General features: G+C 55.3%; 1 protein-coding gene and 1 long non-coding RNA gene across 5 annotated transcripts in view; both read right to left on the bottom strand.

Annotated features, from left to right (window-relative positions):
• Positions 1 to 19,531, bottom strand: part of GSE1 (Gse1 coiled-coil protein) — a 513,676-nt gene that overhangs the window by 467,939 nt on the left and 26,206 nt on the right. The window lies entirely within an intron of this gene.
• LOC144338283 (uncharacterized) lies at positions 1,140 to 15,077 on the bottom strand. Its single transcript, XR_013412281.1, has 2 exons — positions 13,583 to 15,077; positions 1,140 to 4,059 (listed from the first exon to the last, which is right to left on the bottom strand). It is a non-coding gene; the product is annotated as an uncharacterized LOC144338283 (long non-coding RNA).

The raw sequence follows: 19,531 nt of genomic DNA, 5'->3' as shown, positions 1-19,531 counted from the left end.
CGGCTTCCCCGACGTGGTGCCTCCGGAGCTGCTCTCGTGGGTGAGCAGAGGCCACCCACCAAGGGAGGGGCCCGCAGGCAGGCCAGTCTCGGAACCCGACACTCGTACAACGTCAATCTTCTTTCTGTCTCTGTGCACTCCAAACAGCCAGACCCTATTATGGGATATTATGTACCCAGCGGAACGATGCCGGTGCCAGCTCCCAGCCTGGCAAGAGATGCCCTGGGATGGCCTCCACCTCCCTTAACAGCCCTCTCTCTTTTTCTCTGTCTTATGGAAGCAGCCACAGAAAATCTCTGCAGGGAGGACTGAGGCCTCTGTTCCCACGTGACTGACCTGGCACAGCTGCCAGCAGCCTGGGGCCCTCTGTCCTCAGGGCCTGCGAGTCTGAGCCGCCTGTGGACTCTGCTCCCCACCCCCACAGGCTGGGCAACGGGGGCCTTCAATATTCTTCACTCTTCGAGAACCAGCTCAGAGCCTGAGCTCAGTTCAAGGTCATGTGGTCCCTGCAAGGGCATTCCTGATGGGTGGGAGTCCAGGCTCTGGACTCCCTGGGCTGGGGGCGTCTTCCTCACACAGCAGAGCCCGCCTTGCTGACTATCACACACGGGCCGGTTGTTGCAATCTGTGCAGCAGCCGTAGCCCAGACACGCGACACTTCGGCTCGGAAATGCCGCTCCTGGACATGTGCCCCGCAAGCATGGCAATGACAAAGTACACAGGAAGGTCCTTTGACTGTCATGATAACAGTGGGGGGTGAGGGGGCTGTTCTTTCTTATTTTAATTTTTAGAGACAGGGTCTCACTTTGTTGTCCAAGCTGGAGTGCAGTGGCGTAATCATAGCTCACGACAGCCTCCACCTCCCGAGCTCGAGCGATCCCCCTCATCTCAGCCTCCCAAGTAGCTGGGACTACAGATGCATGCCAACATGCCTGGCAACTTTTTTTTTGTTTTTTTTTGTTTTTTGTTTTTGAGGCAGTATCTTGCTCTGTTGCCAGACTGGAGTGCAGGGGCACGATCTCGGCTCACTGCAACCTCCGCCTCCCGGGTTCAAGCGATTCCCCTGCCTCAGCCTCCTAGGTAGCTGGGACTACAGGCAGGCACCACCACGGCTAATTTGTGGTATTTTAGTAGAGACGGGGTTTCACCATATTGGCCAGGATGGTCTCAATCTCCTGACCTCATGATCTGCCCACCTCAGCCTCCCAAAGTGTTGAGATTACAGGCGTGAGCCACCGCATCCGGCTGCCTGGCTGACTTTTAAGTTTTTTGTAGAGATGGGGTCTTGCCATGCTGCCCAGGCCGGTCTCAAACTCCTGGGTTCAAGCGATCTTCCCACCTCAGCCTCCCAAAGTGCTGGGATTACAGGCACAAGCCACCACATCCAGCTACGGTTTGTTCTAGACATTCAGCAATAAGGTATCATTAAGAAAACACAGACGCCCCCTCTTCCTACACAGCTGGCCATCTTCAGCTGTCACCCCTGCAAGTGGGCGGACACCCCTCATAGATGTCTGTGGGGCATCATATTCGTTTTCTTGGGCAGCCATAACGAAGTGCCACAGGCTGGGTGGCTTACACAATAGGAATGTATTTTCTCACTGTTCTGGGAGCTGGAAGTCCAAGGCCAATGTGTGGGCAGGGTGGGTTTCTCCTGAGGCCTCTCCCCTTAGCCTGAAAACGTCATCTTCCCCATGTCCTTACACGGTCATCCTCTGTGCAATATCTGTGTCCTAATCTATTCTTATGACTACATCAGTCCTATTGGCTTAGGGCTCACTCTACCCACCTCATTTCACCCCAGGTTGCTTTTTTTTGAAACCGAATCTTGCTCTGTCACCCAGGTTGGACTGCGGTGGCGCAGTCTCGGCTCACTGCAACCTCTCCCTCCTGGGTTCAAGCGATTCTCCTGCCTCAGCCTCCCAAGTAGCTGGGATAACAGGCACCTGCCACCATGCCCAACTAATTTTTGTATTTTTAGTAGAGACAGGGTTTCACCACGTTGGCCAGGCTGGTCTCGAACTCCTGACCTCAAGTGATCTGCCTGTCTCGGCCTCCCAAAATGCTGGGATTCCAGGCATGAGCCACCGCACCCGGTCTCTAGCCCAATTATTAATACCTTTCTGAAGGCCCTATCTCCAGACACAGGCACATTCCAAGGAACTGGGGGTCAGGGTTGCAACACACAAATTTGAGGAACATGGCTCAGCCTATAGCAGGAGTCCTCCCCAAGTCAGAAACCATTTGATGGGTGATGGTTCAAGCAATGCCAGCACGGAGGTGACACAGAAGCCTTCAGCCCCCCAGTGCCTGGAAATCCACACGCTCAAAGCTATGTGTAACTTCAGGAAGGGAGCCCTGCTGGAAATCGCTCTGCCCCAAGGAGCAGCATCCATCTCAGAGGAAGAGCCCGGGTCAGCTCCCAGCTTCAAGACGCAGGAGCAGAGTGGCACTGGTCAGGCACTGACACCTGTCTCGCAGGTGCCCAGCACCCCATCAGGCTCCATGGGGCGCCCTGGTCCACACCTCCCATCCCCAGGATCTCACTCCACCCCTGGTCTCTCCAAGCCAGATGGGAACCACACAGCTGCAAGTGGTTCCCACCACAAGTCACCACCTGCAAAGGGCTTGCACGCCAGGGGCCCCTCCAGACCCTCAGCCCTGTGGAGAAGCTGTGAAGGTGCAGCCTCGCTGTATGGATGACCAAAGTGAGGCTCAGACACGCCAGTAGCTTGTCTAAGGTGACACAGCACGGCAGTGGCAGAGTGGGACAGGAACACAGCTCTCACACTCCACTCAGGCTGCAGTGATGCTTGGCTGGTCACGATGCAGGACTCCACCCTGCATGCCAGTGGCTTGTCAGCAATAATAAAGTGCTTAGCAAGAAAGACATTCCCTTTAAAAAAAAACGCACACACAAACCTGAAGCTGAGACCAGTCTCTCCTGGCACCCCACGTACTTTCTGGCATGGGAAGGGGCAGCTTGGCCAGGGGGCTGGGTACCCCCCAGGAGTGAGGCCCTAACAAACTCCCAGAGAGGTGGTATTGGGATCCCCAACCTAATGGAGGGATCCCCACCACATGCCTGTGGCTCACAGAGCCCAGTGTCTGCACACAGGAGGCACTCAATAAATGCTCCTTGAGCACTCAAGGGCCCCAAAGCCAGTATCAGCAAAACCTGCATCCCAACAAGGTCAAGTGGCACAGCCCTCACCTGTGAGAAAGAGTCTGGGAGCTTCCTGGCCCAAAGATCATCTTACAGAGAAGGAACCCAAGGCCCAGAGAGGCAAAGCAACCTTTCCAAGATCACACAGCTTGCTTGGGTCTTGGCCAGAAGAAGAGTCCAGGTGGCTCCTCTCCTACTGCCAGAGATGACAAGCTCAAGTGACAAGAATGCCTCCCTCCCATTTAGTGCTAACACAACACGGTGACAACATTAAAGGATGTTTCAATGGGCAGTGGGTGGCACCCCCATCACCTTCTAATCACAGCCTCATGCAGCTTCCCAAATTCCTCCCAGCCTCAACTTACACAGGCATATTTCTTTAAGGCTGGAATCAGGACACGTGTACGGTCTGGCATCTGCTTATGGCCACTCAACATGACATCACTGGGTTGTTGTTTTTTTTTTTTAAGACAAGGTCTCACTCTGTTGCCCAGGCTGGAGCGCAGTGGTGCAATCACGGCTCACTGCAACCTGGACCTCCCGGGCTCAAGCTATCCTCCCACCTCAGCCTCCCGAGACTGGGACTACAGACATCATGCCTAGCTAATTTTTTTGTAGAAATGGGGTTAGCCATGTTGTCCAGGCTGGTCTCGAACTCCTGGGCTCAAGCGATCTGCCCACCTCAGCCTCTCGAAGTGCTGGAAACACAGCAGTTTTCTCAATCACACCTTACTGTGGACATTTGGATTTTGTTTCCACTCTGGTAAATAACAGTGCAAAGAACAACTCTGTGCACCTATTATTTCCCTTCTTATGAGTTACTTCTTTAGGACACATTTTCAGAAGTGGGACTCCTGGGTCAAAGCAGCCAGTGTTTCTCAAACTCTTGACACCTGCTGACAAATGGTTTCGGTAAAGACTAACATGGCACAGAACTACGCTGCCAGCGGCAGTATGAAAGAGCCATATTTTTGCAGCTCACCAGCACCAAGTCTGACCATGTTTTTGGTATGCTAATAGTTGGACTGTAACCGCGTCCCCATGTATTTACTGTTGTGTCTCCTTTCATTTGAATTAGCTGTTCAAATCCCCTGCTAAATCACAGCACCCCTGGAGGTAGGAAAGCTCAGTACCAGTCTCTGGTGGCCAATCACTTTAGGTCACCAACTGGTCACTTTGTAGACCAGGTCAAAGGCAGAATTAGGATAGGGACCCTTAGCCCCCTCCCAGCAGCCCCCTCAGCCTCAGCTGCCTGGATCACCAGGGCAGGCCCAGCAGGCAACGTCAGGCGGCCGGCCAGACTCTCCCTCCCAGCCTCGGGATCACGTGCCGTGACCATGGCCATGCACCTCGATCTACGGTTGCAGAATGTGGGCTGAGCAGCCGGGGAACACCTCCTGGCCTTGCGTGACCCTCGGGCTGGCCGTGGGAAGCAGGTGCTGTCAAAGCTGTTTCTAGAACTGTGAGGTGCTTGCGGGTTTCTCCCTAATGTGGGGCAGTGATGGTAATGAGGGAGAGAGTGGGAGGGGGCAGTGGTCCAGGGGGATGCAGGCCAGCTGGGGGCCATGAGAGATGCAGAAGAGGTAAGAACAGAATGCAGGCTCCTCTGCATGCCCAATGATCAGAGCAGGGGCGGGGGCACAGGAGCCGGGCACAGACAGCCAGGAAGTGCATGCCGAGGTCACACACGGGGACGGAGGATGTTGCCCTGGCCAGCTATGACGCCTTGGGCAAGTTCCTTAATCCTCCATGCCTCAGTTTCCTCATCTGTAAAATGAGATCGTGGTGGCTACCTCGTGGGGCTGTTGTCAGAGTTAAAGGAGCCAATTCGTGTGCAGCTCTGCAGGTCAGAGCCACAGTGAGCAGAAAACAGAAACGCTGGACACAGTAAACACACGGTGAACCCCAACACACGGCGAACCCCAACACACGGTGAACCCCAACACACGGCGAACCCCAACACACGGCGAACCCCAACACATGGTAAACTCCAACACACGGTGAACCCCAACACACGGCGAACCCCAACACACGGCGAACCCCAGCACACAGCAAACCCCAACACCTGGCAAATCCTAGCACGTGGTGAACCCCAACACATGGCAAATCCCAACACATGGCAAACCCCAATATGCGGCAAACCCCAACACGTGGCAAACCCCAACACACGGTGAACCCCAACACACAGCAAATCCCAACACACGGTGAACCCCAACACACAGCAAATCCCAAACACGGCAAACCCCAACACATGGTGAACCCCAACAGATGGCAAACCCCAACACGTAGCAAATCCCAACATACAGCAAACCCCAACACGTGGCGAACCCTAACATACAGCAAACCCCAACACACAGCAAATTCCAATACGTGGCAAACTCCAACACAAGATGAACCCCAACACACGGCAAACCCCAACACATAGCAAATCCCAACATGCAGCAAACCCCAACATGCGGCAAACCCCAAACCCCAACACGCAGTGAACCCCAAACCCCAACACACAGCGGACCCCAACACACAGCAAATTCCAACACACGGCAAACCCTAACACACGGTGAACCCCAACACACAGCAAACCCTAACACGCGGCAAATTCCAACACGCGGGAAACCCCACCCCCATCCCCATTCTGCTAATCTAGACCAGGCAGCGGTCAACTGCGGCCCAGGCTGAGCTAAGAATGCTTTTACATTTTTAACAGGTTGTTTAAAACAAAATAACAAGGGAGAGTATGGGGCCCAGAGCCTGAGGCTGTATGGCCCACAAAGCCTAAGATATCTACCATCTGGTCCTTCACAAAGTTTGCGGTCCCTGGTCTAGAGGCACCAAAGTTTCCTTCGGAATTGTGTGAAAGGGGACAGGTGGTGTGGGGGACGAGGACCCAAAGGAGTCAGGAGCTGAGGCAGCAGGAGGCCAGTGTCGGGCAAAGCGTCAGGGAAGGGGCCTGCTCCAGGGCGTGGCTGCTATGATGCTCCTGGAGCCCCAGGCAGGCACCAGGCAGGAGCACCGAGTGGGAGCACCGAGTGGGAGCACCAGCCGAGATACCACACGGGCGATGGCCAAGAACTCCGGGGACTGTTCAGGGAGCACTCTGATTATTCCTTCCACCAGCAACGTGGCAGGGTGAATCCCCAGCATGCGGTGCGGTCCCTCTTCATCAAGCACCCAGCCCTATTGGGAATGTTGAGACACCAAGGGCCTGGACACCAGGGAAACTGAGGCTGGAAGAAACAGCATGACCCCTCCAAAGTCACCAGGCCATTCAAGGACAAGGATGAGAGCCAGGCTCCCTGACTCCCTCCAAAGTCACCAGGCCGTTGAAGGACAAGGATGAGAGCCAAGCGCCCTGACCCCCTCCTAATGCTGCTCCAACCACACACTGACTGTGGGGTACATCCCCATGGTCCTGGGCACCCGGCACCCACCCAAACTTCCTCTGTCCCCAGGGACCCTCATCAGATACCCTCCTGTGAGGTCACCCTGGCCTGGATGCAGGGCCCTTGAGTGAGACCCCGGGATAAGGATCCAGCTACCCACCGGCAACATTGTGCCTTTCCAGAGCCAGTCTCCCCTTCTCCCCTCCCCTTCCTGCACCATCCCTGAAAGCCTCCGTAGGTTTGTCTGTCACATACATCCCAGCACCCAGCAAAGCGCGTGGTGACCGGGAGTGGATGTTTGAGTAAATCAGTGGCGTCCCGGAGAGGTTGGCTATAAAGTGACGTCCTCCTCCATTCATTCTACAGTCGAGAAAGCAGAGGCCTGGAGAGGCGATGGGCCTGTCTGCCCTCACCCTGCTGGTCAATGGCAGAGCTGGGATTCGACCCAGCCTCATCTGGCTCCGAAGCCCAGGTTCCTCACACCAGCGCCTGCAGGGGATTCATGAAGGAGCTGCAGGCTCTGAGAACAGATCTCCTGCTGGGGCAGGGTGCAGGGGCCTCTGAATGACCCTCAGTCACCCCCAGCAGGGGAGGCCAGCCTCTCCCAGCTGGGCTGCAGGTCCCAGTGCATCTGTCATGTCCACTGCCATCACCCGAGGGCTGGCATGGACCAGGAACCTGCTGGGTGATTGAGTGATGGGGATGGCTGGCGGCAGGCAGGGGCCCCCAGTGCAGCACAGCAGAGCCGGCCCTCAAGACCTTCCCAGTTGGACTCTAGGAGGCCGGCCCGCAAAGGGGAGCCTGAGCAGGGGGCCTGGCCAGGGCTTCTGGCTGAGAGGAGAAAGTGGGGGTTCTGCTGGGGAGCAGCGCCCTCAGGACGACAGGGGTCTCCTGGATTCGGCTCCACATTCTGCCTCCCTGAAGGTGGAGATGCGAGGTGGGGAGAAGGCAGGCAAGCGCAGACGCCAACAGCCCCAAGCCGCCAGCCTGTCCCCATCACCAAGAGCCCTCCGCTCGGACCTGCCAAGAGCCGGGGCCAGCAGTGGGCCTGGAGAATAAACATGTCACAGCGAGGCCAGCCTGCCGGACCGCTGGAGCCAAGAACCGCCGGAGGCTGTAAACAGTCTCTCCTCTTGGCCACCGACGCTGGCCCACCCCTCTGGGCTGGGAATTAGCACTTTGCCTGCCATAAAGAAAGGGCAGGAGGGCTGGGGGGGCCTGTGGAGGGGGTGGTGGGCAGGGAAGCTGGGCTGGCCAAGGGCCAGCACCTCCATCCTGGCGGCCTAGAAGCTTCCCCCTTTCTCCAAGAGGCGCTGGGAGATTGTGAATGAATGGGGCCTGCTGAGGACGCTGGGGGCCCAGCCGGGGAGGGAATGGGCAGGGGCAGGAGAGAAAGGGGTGGGGGAGGGGCTGAAGCCCATGCTGTAGGGGCCCCCCGGCCTTGGCCTGGGTAAGCAGACGCTTTTCCAGTACGCCAAGCCCCACCTGGCTTACAGCTGGATCTGGGGAAACCTGGGGGTTCCTGGGGAGGGGGTGTCCAGGCCCCACTGAAACCCAGTTCAGCCACCCTGAAAAGCCTCTCGCACCAACTCTCTCTGCTCCTGGCCGCTGGTTCCAATCAGGCTCAAAACCTGGCTTCATTCCAGTTCTCCTTGCTGGAACACAAGGCTTCTCAAAGGGCAGATGTGGCCCGGCCATCCCCAGCTGAGACCTTTCCACCGTGCCCCCCCTTCCACCGTGCCCCCTGCCCTTCAGATCATAGTCTGAGTCTCCAGAAGGCCTCCGGCCCGGGCTTCCCCCGACGCCTGCCTCCTCGCCAAACACAGGTCTTCCCACCACACCCCGCACCATTTGCACATGCACCCCCCTCCCTCCTTCCCAAGCCTGGTTCACTCCCCCTTATCGTTCAGAACTGGGATCAGCTGGCACTTCCTGCAGATGCCTCCTGGCCTCCCCAGGGAAGTCAGTTCCCTACCTGCCCTGTTCCCTGTTTCTCTCCTTCCAAACCCCTGTCCTGGCAGCACGCTGACATTTGTTTGTGTGGTTTGGCCACTGACATCTGTCTCTCCCACCAGACTGGAAGCTCCGTGAGGGAGGGGCTGTGTCTGGTTTTGCACACCACGTTTCTGTCTTGCAGGCACGTGACAGCACTCAGTAAGTATTTGTTAAGTGAATGAAGCAGCAGATGAATGAATGGATGGATGAATGAATGAGTCAGGCGGCCGTGTCACCTGGAAAGGTCACCCAGGGCTCAGTTCAGATGTCCTCCCAGTCTGCGAGGCTTTCACAGATGGGCCCCTGGGTCCCGCTCCCCAGAGATCCCCACAGGGCAGGCCCATGGGACACCCACTCACACTGAGAAGGGGACACCACATGCTGCCCGGGGCAGGAGAGATGGGCAGGGGCCTCCACGGCTGCCTCTTACCCCCAGTGTAGAGCCCTGGAGCCAAAGAGGGGCTGCGGGGATGAGTGTGTTTGGGGGAAACTAAAGAAGGAAAAAAAAGTAAGGCAGCGAAGACACAAAGCCCGGCCTGCTGTGACCTCAACTCCTGTTTCTGCTGTGTCGCCTCAGGCCAGTGGTCTAACCTGCTGGCTTCCCACGGAAGAAAGAGCCGGGTCTCCCTCCATCTAACCCCTCCCCGTGAGGCCACAAGGGCAGGCTGTGTCCCATGTCCTGTCCTCAGGCCTTGGCTCTGCCTGCTCACCACTGTTGCCAGGGTGCCACACCACCTTGGCTTCCTGCACCTGCCCCACCTTTAGACTGGACCTGGACACAGGTGTGCCTGCTTTACCAGGACCCCACCTGCACAGCCTGGCGATATGCCCTGCGAAGCTGTTGTGGGGCTGGTGGCCATCACTCCATCTAGGTGGCCATCACAAATGGATGCTGAGGGCAGTGGAGCAAAGATGGAAAGTAGGCACCTAGGAGAGAGGCCCCAGAGCCAGGTATGAACTCAGAGCACAGGCACCCCCACAGGAGAGGACCCAGGGCCAAAGCAGTGAGCATCTCAGGAGAAATCCAGCCCCCTGCCAACGCCGAGGACAGCTGGGGCCAGAGCCACATTCCCCAGGAACACACAGATGTTCTGGCCAAGGAGGAGGGGGAGAAGGGGGGTAGAGGTGGGGAGGGAAGGGGAGGAGGGAAGGGGAGGAGGGAAAGGGAGGAGGCGAAGGGAGAGGACAAGGGCTGGCTCTGACCTTCCCACAGAGCTGGGGCACAGCCAGGAGGCCCACAGCCTGTCTCCAGGGCGGGCGCAGGACAAGGCCCAATCCCCAGCCTCCATTCCCCTTGGCCAGGCCTGGCTCCACACTGGGCCTGGGAGCACAGCATCTGGACTCCCAGGAGGGCTCCGGGCGAGAACAGACACAGGGAGCTGGGTGCGATTGGCCGAGCTCCGGCCAGAGGCCCCCAGGGCCCCTCCCAAGGGGCTCTCCCAGAACGCTGTGGGCCTGGCCTGAGGATCGAAGGGTCCCCCATGAATGCTGGCAGCCCCATCACTGTGGCAACTGAAAGCATCCCTGTGTGGGGTGGGGTTCTGCCTCTGGTGAGCCCACAGCCTGGCTGGGGGCCTCATTTCTCCAGAGCCAGCCCCCTCCCCATCAGCACCACCATGAGCCCAGGAGTTTGAGACCAGCAACACAGTGAGCCCGTCTCTACAAAAAATGTCTTGTGGGCCCCACCCCCGCTCTCTCCCGGCCAAGCCAGGCCTCTTGTTCCAATACTCCCAGCAATGGGGAGAGCTTCCCAAGCCCACCCTGGAGGCCGTGTGGGGCACAAACGGGGAGGAATTATGATGTAGGAAGTCCCCAGAGACCCTAACACTCAGGCCCTTCCTCGGAAGGTGCTGGATTCCAGAAGGCAGTTGGGGCTGGGGAGGAGAGGTCCCTGGGATGGAGACAGCCAGCCCCAGCCCTCACTGCCCAGGCAACCCTGTGCCAGCTCCTCCACATCACAGGCCGCCCGGGGCCCGACGGGGGCCTAACAGGGGAGCGTTTCCTAAGTCGGTCAGCCCTACCACCTTCCGCCAGCTCGGCTAAGGCCCGCCACCACCCTCCAGGACTTGCACTCACCTGAAGTTTTCCTGTTCATCAACTCACTTTTAAAAACTCTTTAAACATTAAAATGTATCTCTCTCTCTTACCATCCACAGACGGTAACTAAAATATATCCCCGGATTACACTGTAAAGCCCTAGCTTCCTTGTCCACAATTCTGAAATCTAAGAGGCTCTGAAAAACTAAAAAAAAAAAAAAAAAAAAAAATCCCTAAGTTTGTGGCAAATCATTTGGCCATCAGACTGCATGCTGACAGACACAAGGCTAAGCGGCTTTCTCTCACATCTCCAACATGCAGAGAAAAGCAAAGCCTGGAACTGTGGATGAAGGCCAGGGCCCAGCCAGGGCCTGAGTCAGTGGTCAATGGCCCAGCCATGGTCACTGGTTTTTGTTTTGTTCTGTTTTGTTTTTTGAGACAGAGTCTCCCTCTTTCGTTCAGGCTGGAGTGCAGTGGCGTGATCTCAGCTCACTGCAACCTCTGCCTCCTGGGTTCAAGCAACTCTCCCGCCTCAGTCTCCCGAGTAGCTGGGACTACAGGCGCTCACCCACGGACCCAGCTAATTTTTGTAGTACAGATGGGATTTCACCACATTGGTCAGGCTAGTCTCAAACTCCTAACCTCAAGCAATCCACCTGCCTCGGCTTCCCAAAGTGCTGGGATTACAGGAGTGAGCCACTGTGCCCCGCCTCCCGTTCATTTCCTGAAGTCAAAAAAACAAAACAAAACAAACAACGGGGAACATGAGTTGCAAGGATCACTGGAGCCTAGGAGTTCAAACCCAGCCTGTACGACACAGGGCGGCCCTGTCTCTAAAACAAAAACAAAATAGCTGGGTGTGGTGGCGCCTGCCTGTGGCCTCAGCTCCTCAGGAGGCTAAGGTGGGAGGATCACTAAAACCAGGGAGGCTGAGGCTGCAGTGAGCTACGATTGCGCCACTGCACTCCAGCCCCGGCGACAGAGCGAGACCCTGTCTCCAAAAAAAGAAACACTTCTAGTCCCAAGGGTTTTCAGATAAGGGGTTACAGATCCACACAACGAAAACAAAACCAATACCGCTTCGGCCGGGCGCGGTGGCTCACGCCTGTAATCCCAGCACTTTGGGAGGCCGAGGCGGGCGGATCACAAGGTCAGGAGATCGAGACCACGGTGAAACCCCGTCTCTACTAAAATTACAAAAAATTAGCCGGGCGCGGTTGTGGGCGCCTGTAGTCCCAGCTACTCAGGAGGCTGAGGCAGGAGAATGGCGTGAACCCGGGAGGCGGAGCTTGCAGTGAGCTGAGATCGCGCCACTGCACTCCAGCCTGGGCGACAGAGCGAGACTCCGTCTCAAAAAAAAAAAAAAGGCCGGGCGCGGTGGCTCAAGCCTGTAATCCCAGCACTTTGGGAGGCCGAGACGGGCGGATCACGAGGTCAGGAGATCGACACCATCCTGGTTAACACGGTGAAACCCCGTCTCTACTAAAAAATACAAAAAACTAGCCGGGCGAGGTGGCGGGCGCCTGTAGTCCCAGCTACTCGGGAGGCTGAGGCAGGAGAATGGCGTGAACCCGGGAGGCGGAGCTTGCAGTGAGCTGAGATCCGGCCACTGCACTCCAGCCTGGGTGACAGAGCGAGACTCCGTCTCAAAAAAAAAAAAAAAAAAAAAAAAAAATACCGCTTCGTTCTGTTCTGACACTGCCCTGCTCCAGGCTTGCAGCCCATCACCAGGGTCGGTTCGTCTCTAGCCTGGTCAGACTCATGGAGACAAAAAGCAGAGAGCAGCCAGGGCTGCAGGAAGCAGAGTTCGTGTTTACTGGGGACAGAAGTTCAGTGTGAGAAGACAAAGTTCTGGGGATGGATGGTGGGGGTGGCTGCACAGCACTGCGAACGTATTCAATGCCACTGAATTGTACAGGTAAAAATAGCCGAAGTAGTCAATTTCCCATCATCTTAGCACAATAAAAATTGTTGAGGTTTGCATGACCTACTGGCCCTTGAGATGTCCCCTTGCAATAACAGCGAATGTGGGACGAAAGAGTGCAACGTCCTCTTGGGGTGATTGTCAGTGAACGCAGTGTCACCAGGGTCCCTTAAAACACGTCATCCGGTGTAAGAGTTCAGCCCACACCTGGAAACACCTGCCCAGGGCAGACAGGTCAGGATTTAGAGAACAGGGCCCTGAGTTCAGGCTCTGCCTCCACTGCGTAACAGCTGTGTGACGTGGGGGGACCCACATGACCTCTCTGAGCAAAGTTTCCTCCTTTCTTCAAGGAACTGGAGGGTACCGGCAGCCACCGAGACCCAAGCCCTCAGGAAAACGCTCCACAAACATTCATTATTCTCCCTGTGATTACTCAATAAAGGTGAGGCTGGCGCAGCCCGCCTGACATAGGAGATAGGAAAAATGTCCAAGGGTTCTATGAGGTCCCTGTCCTAAGGAAACTCAAGACCCCCAGGAGAAAGATATAAAACTGGGCCCCAAGGACAAACCTGCATGTTATGTGATAAAAACGGGATCCGAGCATATTTGAAGGTGGGAGGAAAGAGTGACAAGGTGTCAGCGAGCTTGTGAAAGAAAAGGCAGATTTATCTTCAGCCCGAAGAGGGAGGGATGACAGAGGAGACGAAGGCAAAAGGCAGGGTGACAGCCCACAGCTATTTTTATTTATGGCAAAAAGAGAAGAGGGCAAAGTCAGGCAGGGACTGGCAGCCCCATCTTCTGGCCTAGGAGTCTCACGTGTCCCCCTTGTCCTGTGCATCCCACAGTGGCCATCCACGCTGTCCCATCAATGGTGCTCAGACGCTGCGGTAGCCTCCTCCCTGCTCTCCCAGCCAGCAGCCTCCGGAAGCCACCTTGGTCTCCGCACAGGGGTCTGCTGGCCACATCACACCCCTACTCAAAACTGTTCCCTGCTGTGTGTGGCTGAGCGGGCAAAGTGCACCTTCCAAATGGAGTGTCCCAATGTCATCCTTTTTAGATCCTGAGCTCCCAAACTTAGACTTTAGAGAGAAAAAAAGGGAAGAGGTGCAAACTCGGTGTTCTGGCCTGCAGCGCTTTTGACAGGAGAAGAAACTGCGCATTACCCAGAAATCAGCGGAGGGGCTTCTTGAAGAAGAAACGTGTCTCTTTTCACAGCTGAGCCAATGCGCCTCTGATGAAATAAACACAGCCGGACACTCCGGTTTGTATTCTTGGAGAGGGTGTTTACATTTTAAAATAAACACATCGCTCTCCTTCAAGTCTTTTTGGTCAGAAGACTCGGCTCCGTGTGAGTCCTGCCAGTGGACAGAAGAAAACCCACCGCCGGGTGCCGTGGCTCTCGCCTGTCATCTCCACACTTTGGGAGGCTGAGGCGGGAGGATTGCTTGAGTCCAGGAGTTTGAAGCCAGCCTGGACAACATAGTGAAACTCTGTCTCTACAAAATATACAGGCTGGGCACGGTGGCTCATGCCTGTAATCCCAACACTCTGAGAAGCTGAGGCAGGCGGATCATCTGAGGTCAGGAGGTCGAGACCAGCCTGGCCAACATGCTGAAACCCTGTCTCTACTAAAAATATATTTTAAAGTTAGCCGGGCATGGTGGCGCATGCCTGTGATGCCAGCTACTCAGGAGGCTGAAGCAGCAGAATCACTTGAACCAGGAAGACAGAGGTTGTGGTGAGCCGAGATCATACCACTGCACTCCAGCCTGGGCAACAGAGCAAGACTCTGTCTCCAAAAAAAAAATAGCCGGGCGTGGTGGTGCATGCCTGTAATCCCAGCTACTCCAGAGGCTGAGGTGGGAGGATCGCTTGAGCCCAGGAAGTCGAGGCTGCAGTGAGTCATGATCACACCACCGCACTCCAGCCTGGGCGACTAAGTGAGACCCTGTCTCGAAATAAAAAAGAAGGAACCCCACACTCCAGCCCATATTTTCTCAAAACAACGGAGGTCTGGCAAGGAGCAAGGGGCTGAAGGGTCAGGGTGGGGGGTCTCTGCAGTGTAGGGAGGAATCAAACGGGGGCATCGCAGTCTCAGCAGAAAGAACTGCAGCATCCAGGGCTGAGTGGGCACTGTCCAGGAAGACGGCAGCCCTCCCCAGCCCCAGACACTGGCCAACAGAGCTCAGGCCACCTCCATCCCAACCCTCCCAGCACATCACCATTAGACGCACCCTGGTTCCGCTCATCCACTGCTTTATGGCCTCTCTCTCCCACTGCAAGGTCAGCTCCTGGCAGCCAAGGACTCTGGTCTGTCTTGTCCACAGCTATGCCCCTCAACCCTGTCCCAGGATAGTCCTAGCCCCCAGCTGGGGCCTAGAAAACATGTTCCGAGGAAGTGCCTCAATGCACTTTGCCAGCATCTCTCATCCCCTGTTGACCTCATCCGCAGAGAGGACCCTTTCCTCTCCCCCTTTGACAGTCAGAAACACGTGGCTCCACTTTTTCTGAGCCCTGGTCCCCATGATTGGGAGCTACAGTGACCCTTTGGGTCCAGACAGGGTGTCCCTCAGGGTCACTGCAGCTCCCAGCCATCCCGGTGACGGCCAGGGCTTCTGATCTTCCTTCGCTTCTGCCGCCCACATAGAGGTCGAATCCCAGCCCAAGGTGTGAGGACGCTGAGGGCCACACCTGCATGTCCTGGCCACCCTCTGCTGGAGCAGGACTCGTCCAACCAACGGGTGCTCTCGGTAGGAGGCAGGAATTGTTGGCTCCGTGGCATCTGGTTTGTCACTGACTGTATCTAGAAACTGCCCTGCATGCTCACCACACATCCGAGATGGAAAGAAAATACACCTCACAAGAACCTTGCTGATTTCTGCTCCAGTAGCCCCATGGGGACACTGGGCTGGCAGCGCTACTGGGACAAAGCTTCTCTCTGCTCCAGGCCTCGGATTCTCAGCTGTAACAACGTGCAGGTGGGAACCACCCCTCGAGAGCCCTTGGCCAATGAGGAGACGGAGCAGGTGGATGAAGGTGCTTGCTCTAAGGGGACACGGAGTGGGGACACCAGGACCAGGGAAGGCCTTGATCCCGGAGGGAGCTGCCAAGCTTCCTAGCATAGGGAGGGATTGACTGTAGTGTGCAGAGAGGCCAGCGCTCTTGTGACTGCCGGTGACGAGGGAAACACGGTCCCCGAAACCTGTCTTCTGGAACCAAGTGGAAGACCTGAATTATTTGGGTTTTAGGCCCCAGGCTGAGATAAAAGATTTGGGATTTTAAAGCTAGAAGTGCCACCCCGGGTGTCATGATGGAACAGGAATTAAAAGAAATTAAAGACTGTGTAAGCAAAAACTCAGTTGTATGTAAGAAAACCCAACTCCCCCTGAGGAAGAGAAAGGGCTGGAGTCCTTTAAAATTAACTGCCTGTTTTTCTCTCTGTGGCTAGTGAGTCTTCTCTCTCTTTCCCGCCCCTCCCCAAGTGGATGGAGGAGGGCTCACTGGGGTCCCCCTTCCAGTGTGGATCCCCAAGTGGCTCTGGGTCCACTGTTCTAAACTGCCTGCCCATGTGTCTGGCTTCCCCGCCAGGCTCTGAGCTCCAAGGGGCCAGGTCTTGTTCTCTGTGCCTGGCATGCAGGAGGTGCTCAATAAATGGCTGATCGATAAATCAGTCACACCCAAGCCCTCGTCTGACCCCATAGGAAATGCAAAAGTTGCGTGGCTGACCTGAGGTCACCAAATGAGCAGCAGGTCCCATACCGGGGTCTCCAGACTCCCTGGCCAGTGCTCGTCCTCTGATGCAGTACAGGCTTCTCCAAGTGTCCTGGACACATATTCACAGGGGAGAAACCCAAGCACAGGGTGACCTTCAAATTCGGTTAAAAATGGATTCTGCTGATCTTAATAAAAGATCCATTTAGCTTCTGAATGAGGGAATGCAAATTCCAGCAGGCCCCCCCACCCCGTCTAAACACGCGGTCTAAACACAGGGCCTAATGGGACACCCTCCCAGCACAGGGAGCCTTGGCAAAGAAGGATAGCATGTCGCTGGATTAATTTATGGAGCTGCTCAAGGTCCGGGCAGGTCTGGCTGCCAGCAACCAGGAAAAGAGCACGTCTGTGTTCCACCCATCGAGAAACAATGCTTACCAAAGGCCTCGGATGGAATCCAGAAAGCTCTCCAAACCCCCCCTGGGCACCAGAGACTCAGCACCAGCCACACTGAGAGGCCATTTTTTCCCTTTCTCCCTCAAATGTAAAAAGTCACACACACTCATTGTGACAAGCCAAGACGCAGGAGTGCACACACGAACTTGACACCAATCCCTTCCCCACTCTCTCCTCTCCCATCCCCCAAGGGCTGACCGACAGTCCGATGCAGGTCCCGTCCGAGTTCTCCACAAACTTGTGAACAAGTCGGAACTTGGAACAAAGTTCCAGAGGAGGGGCCTTTTCTCCCTGGTCACCTAAACTGAGATTATCCCATGCACGTTACTCAACATTTCGGGGCCTCACTCAGGTCGAGACAATGACAACACCGGCCCCAACCCTCTACCCACAACCCCCAAGTCCGAAAGTTCTGGAAACCGTAAGTTTTTCTTAACTCATTTGGCAGCAAAAACTGCCCTGCCCTGAGGCTATTTAGAGCTCTAGTTTTTCCCCACTGGGCGTGAATACACACATGTTTTGCAGCAGAAACATGACCGTGTTTGGTTATCGGGTGCTGCCCCCGACTCCGCTGGGGTGTCGTGTCAAACACAGCATCGGTACTAAAGCATCTGTCTGAGGTTCTGAAAAATCCTGACTTCTGAGACATAGCTGGCCCCAAAGGTAACAGACCAGGGGCTGCAGGTCAGAAGTGATGGGAATCGGAGCTGCTGGCTTTGATTTGTTTCATTTTTTAACTCTGTGTAAATGGAATTAGGCTGCTGACTTTTGAAACACAGAGGCTCTCATTCTTTCTAACCTTTCCGGGATATTGTCAGCAGTGCTGTGCCCTAGGGCATCCCGCGTCTTCTTCGAGGTTAAGTTCATGGGGTTAATTTTGACGACCACAGGCGACACTGCAGTGGTCATCCTCATTGGCGCATATGTACCCCCTGGAATATTTACCTCGATAGGGGATTAGCAGGGGGGACCCAAATGGTGTCAGAAATATAGGGCGGAAGAAGGTGGATTTGACAAATGTGCACAGAGCAATCCTCCAAGACTCTAAATCCAGAGAGCTGCATCCAAGCCCATCCCCCGTGTGACTTGAGAAAGATGACTTAACCTCTCTGAGCCTCAGGAACATGGGAAGCTGCGAGGCTGCTTCCAGCTCTCCTTTGACAGCTGCCACCCCTGTCCTGGCCAGGGTTACGGCCCCTGCTTCCGAAGTGGTTCCTGCTCATTTCCTCCCCTCCTTCTTCCAACTCGCCTGCCCGGTGCCACTCAGAAAAATCCTTCTTTTAAGATGTTTTGTTACAGCATCGTTCACCCAAGCTCCAAATACACAGTGGCTTCTTACCGCCCCAGTGAATGGAGCTCAAGCTCTTCTGTGGGTTTTTAAAATCTTATATTAAAAATATTAAAGCACCTAAAATTCCACCACCCATAAGACAGCTGACTTCACCTATGCCCGTTCCTTCTCTCCCCTCACACGTAGGCAGAGGCACATGCCTGCGATTGGATGGTGGAGTGTGGACAGGTCTGCTTCTCACTTTTCCCACCTCACAAATCTCCTGAGCAATTCCTGTACTGGGAACAAGTCTTTATGATGATCTGAAAGCTACTGGCCTCATGACCGGCCCTGCCTGAGCTATGGCTGCTCCGAACACTCACTTTTAGCCATTTGTAGCCACTCACTTTTAGCCTCCTCTTAAAAAAAAATACACAGACCTAGGCACCTTGGATCCTGTTCTCTAGACACTTTTGTCCGCCCCAGCCTTGGCAGCAGAAATTCAGATTCTCACCCTGGAGAGGTCTTTTCAGCCATTTCCTGAAACACCCTGCACAGAACACAAGTCCATCACAGTAGACATCAGTGCATTAAAGGCACTGATAAGTCCTGCAGCCAAAGCTCCTGGTTAACTGTCTTTCATCTACTGTTTCCCAAATGCATTTGAGTAAGGGAACAAAAAATCCCAACACTCAAGTCATTAGTGTTCCTTGGCACACACGTGGGGTCCTGCTAAGGGTCCAGGTCACCTCCCACACTTCCATAGTCATCTCCTGCTCAAAAACCTTCCAGAATGGCCCCTGTCTCCCTAGTAATCAATCTGAATCTTGAGCCTGGTGTTTGCAATCAACCTGTTTTTACCTCTTAGAAAAAGAAGCTCATTGTGGCTGGCACGGTGGCTCACGCCTATAATCCCAGCACTTTGGGAGGCTGAGGTGAGCGGATCACGAGGTCAGGAGATCGAGACCATCCTGGCTAACACGGTGAAACCCCATCTCTACTAAAAATACAAAAAAATTAGCCGGGCGTGGTGGTGGGCTGTAGTCCCAGTTACTTGGGAGGCTGAGGCAGGAGAATGGCGTGAACCCGGGAGGCGGAGCTTGTAGTGAGCCGAGATCACGCCACTGCACTCCAGCCTGGGTGACAGAGCAAGACTCCGTCTCAAAAAATAATAAAAAAAGCAGCTCACTGTGGTTACTGCCTCGTGCAAATCTAGAAGAAGAAATAGTCCCAGACCAGCCTCTGACCCACTAGGTGACGTTAGGCGAATCCACTGGCCTCCCTAAGCCACAGTCTCTTCATCTATGAAAGGAAAGAACCAGCATCCCAGGACTAGTATTTTTGGGTTTTAGTCTATCCAGGGGTCTCAGCCCACAGTTGCAGCAGAGACCGCGAGGGCGCGTGGACACAGAGTCCAAGAACAGTAGCAAAGAGAGAAGGTGACCATTCTCCTGAAGTGATTCAGGGGCGTGGAGTCGAGCCCCGCTGCGTCGTTGAGTCAGGGTAGAGCTCTGCTACGTACCAGCCGCATGAGCCTGGGTGAGGCCTTCACCTCCAAGAGCCTCATTTCCGTTTTGAAAAATGAAGCAGGC

Source organism: Macaca mulatta, chromosome 20, assembly GCF_049350105.2.
Source record: "Macaca mulatta isolate MMU2019108-1 chromosome 20, T2T-MMU8v2.0, whole genome shotgun sequence".
NCBI lineage: Eukaryota > Metazoa > Chordata > Mammalia > Primates > Cercopithecidae > Macaca > Macaca mulatta.
The sequence above is the reverse complement of the archived record's forward strand: the minus strand, read 5'-3'. Positions and strand labels throughout refer to the sequence as shown.